Raw genomic sequence first — 3,783 nt, 5'->3', positions numbered from 1 at the left:
CCCTTGGCGTGCAATGCCCCATAAACCACTTTCATGATTAGCTCGCCCGGCACAATGTATGTGGGGTTCTTGTTGCCCATCTTCACCAGATTATCATGGATATAGGCTGCATAGTTGATTACCTTCGGCTTGCTCTTCTGCATTGCCCAGGTGAAGGTTGTGGCAATTGCTCCAGCGGCATTCTGTACTTTTGTGGCCTCTTTGTACACATATGGAAGTACTGGTTGTACAACTGACTCATGATTGCCACTTTAGGGTTGGCAATGTCTTCAAATGTGTAGTTGCCTTTCTTTTCTGTGTACACCTTTACTTCGTCTCTTCTTTTGGTTACACTATCCCCTTTGTTGGAGAGGTCTAGTGCAGCTGCCACCACTCTTTCTGTGATTTCAATCACAGTGTCTGGCTTGCCCTATAGATCCGTAACTCTGGCCACTCCATCTTCTTTGATTGTAGTCACAAACTCCCATACTCTTTTTATGTCAATTCCTGCTGGTACAACTTCAAAATAATTGTGGAGATCTATCTTCTCCAGGTACTCTGCCATCTTGCTTCTGACAAACTGATTGAGCTCTTGTGGTAGCATGGGTAGCTCTATTACATTTCCTTCGGTGTCTTTGAACACGCCTTGGTAGATCTTCAGATCATTTGACTCTAGAAAGTCCTCTTGGATCCACGAGCTGGTTGGCTTTAGAGTTCCTTCTGGGATGACAAAGGGCTCTACTTCTTCCAAGTAATCTTTTATGGTCATCCTCTTCTTCTTTGCCGGTGATTTTGCGGCTGCCATAGATCTTGTTGCACTCAGTAGTCCGAAGTTAGCATTTTTTCCATATCAGCTGAGAAACTGAGTTTTAACTATCCAAATGACTTGAAAATTGAAAATAAAACTTAAAAGGAACTTGGGAAACTGTGCATGTGCTCACAGTGCAATTCTGGCAAAAATTTAGCATTTAAACATCCTACGCGTAGGATGTCTTTTTCATCAGTTTTTGGTGAAACTTGGCATGCTGGTGGTCCTTGGCCTGTGCAACATGGCTATGTGTTTGGAATTGGGTTTGGGCATCAAAAAGTGCATTTTTGGGCAGATTCAGGCTTTAGGCTCACAAATTGGGTAGGATGTCCACAACAGGTGGCAAATGATATCCAAATGGGTTGCAACTTGATATATGGGCTCCTTGCACCATGGTAATGGCTCCCATGATGTCACTTTTTACATAGAAGGTCAAATTTAAGCTGGAGACATCCTACGCGTAGGATGTTTTTTTGATCAAATTAGCTTGAGATTTGTCTCTGGGTAGCTCTTGGCCTGTGGAACATGGCCATGCTCTTGGATTTTGATTTGGATAAGATTTGATGTTGGTAAGGCCATGTGTAGTGCTTTTGGGCTCAAAAAGTGTATCTTGGAGGTGTTGGGGGTCAAAAACGATTAGAATGGCTTCCAACTTGATATATGAGCTCTTGAAGATGATATGAATAGATTTGGAATGGGAAAACACCCTCTGTAGGCCAAAAATGTCAAATAGACATCCTACGCGTAGGATGTCTACTTCATCATTTTTTGCATGTGACCACAGAGATTGGTTGGCAATGTGCTCATGAATGTATTGTGCAAGTTTCATGTGATTTTGACAAGTTTTGATAGGTCTATGGCCCATTATTGCCTCTATGCCTTGACTTTGCGTTTTTTCATGCATATGAGGTCACTTTTTGTCCAAATGTGATGAAACTTGGTGGCTAGCATGTAAAGGCTATTCAGAAAATGTGTGTGATGAGAGTTGTTGGGGTTTGTGCCCAAAAATGGCCTTGAGACATCCTACGCGTAGGATGTCTCCTGATGAATTTTTTATGGAAACTGCTCCTGGTGCTTGCCCTTAGTCCCCCTGAGTCCCTTTTAAGCCTAATTTCAACAAAAAAGTCAAATGGATAGAAAGTAACTCCTTGTGTGGATTTCAGAGCCTCTGAGCCGTTTTCTGACGTTTGGATGCTTTTCGACGATGAAATTCCTTGATGTTGGTGTCCATAGCTTCACAATCCCTTGGGGATCCTTGCCGTATGGTTTTTGTCGACTTTGGCTTCATCGGAGCTCCATTTGGCAATTTGTCGCTCTAGAAGCACCCGTGGTTGCGTTTACATGTCTTCGGTGACTTGTGGTGGTCTACCACCATAGGTCTTGGTTGTTAATGGTCTAGGAAAGCCGCTCGTGAAGTTTGGTGGAAAACGGACATGCGGTTTGGCCGCGAGAGCTATTCGACGCTTTGTGTGTTTGATGCCGTTTTTGAAGTTTAGTGCCGCTTCGGGTCACCTTTTGGTCATGTGGGCTACATATACTGGTCGAGCATGTCGAGATGCTCCTACCCATGAATTTTGGTAGCATTTGGGCGCCTCTACGTCGATTTCCCATTTGGTGGCCTCTTGCGGGGCTCTAGGAATTAGGGTTTTTCCCAATGGTTTTCTACTGCCTTTGGGCATCCAAGACTGGTCTCCTATGCTAGGCTAAGCTGCCGATGAAGTCTCATTGCTTTTGGGTTAGTCGTTAGGTGGACACTTCTACTTGTAGGTCTCTATTGCCCGCTTTCTGTGTGAACCCTACGCTAGTTTTCGCGACAAACGACAAACATGCGCGAAAAACTCAAGGTGGTGAGCCTACCTCTCATATCTGAAGCCGGTCGGGTAGTCGTGCACGTCGTAGAAGCTGTTGGAAGTTCCCTTCGCTCTAAGTGGTAGGAGCTCTCTCTCAAAGGTCAATAGTGGAAATGAGCTTAGAATGAAGTGAAAAATTCTTATAATGGGGGTCCCCGAACCACTTTTCATGAAATTTGACATGTGCTCCAAACTTCTTGCGAGATGCGGTTTAGGCTCAAAAATTTCTTGATTTGGACTCCATTTGCCTAGTTTCTGAGAAATTTGACGTTTCGGTCAAAATCTGGCCAAAACACGCTTTCCGCTTTAGTCTCATAATTGCACCCCTACTGTACCATAGGTTGTCCTATAGTCACTGATCATTCCCATATTTTTTGTTTTTCATAAAGACCGTTTTTACCTGCTTTTTGTAATTTTGAAGTTTTTTTGCCGAAAATTAGCAAAATTAAAAGGAAAATAGCAAATCAAACCCATAAAATCCCCAAAAATAATAATAAATCAAAAACATCACCACAAAACATTATATACACTCACATGCAATTTTTCTCCGTTTTACCAATATTTTGCTCAAAAAATGGTTATTTTTACTTATATACACACACCTAGGGGCTTGATTTCGATTTTGGCCCCATTTACTTGTAGATTCATGCTGTATAAGGGCATATATACTTGGGTTAGTCCAGAAAATTCGCAATCAAACAACAACCCTTAAAAATAGTCGAAAAACATGCCCTTTTTTGCTCTTTCTGCCATTGGGTCCGCATTTGAGAATGCCTCCCCCTCTCCTAGTCGGAGTCCTCCCGGACGACAAGTGGCATCTCATCTCTCTTTATCGGCACCTGGGTGCGCTGACATGCGTCCTAACGCTTTACAAACTCGTCAGCATCCATATGCAATGTAGGCCACCATATTCCTGCGGTTGAGACAATTTTTTGCCGTCTTATCGCCTGAAAAATGGCCTCCACTTATTCCGCCGTGTGCGTGTTCTAGAATTAGTAGGTATTCACTTCTACTTGCACAAATTCTAAGTTGATTGTCCTGTTCTTGCTTATAGAGTTGGTTCCCAATTAAACTAAAGTCGCGAGCCTCCACCTCTATAGCCCTTTTCCGTGCTTTTGTTATTTTTTCAAGAAACGTCCTTGTGGT

The sequence above is a fragment of the Adiantum capillus-veneris genome, chromosome 7 (genome assembly GCF_014529385.1).
Source record: "Adiantum capillus-veneris isolate H3 chromosome 7, ASM1452938v2, whole genome shotgun sequence".
In the NCBI taxonomy this organism is placed as follows: domain Eukaryota; kingdom Viridiplantae; phylum Streptophyta; class Polypodiopsida; order Polypodiales; family Pteridaceae; genus Adiantum; species Adiantum capillus-veneris.
Note: the sequence above shows the minus strand (reverse complement) of the source record.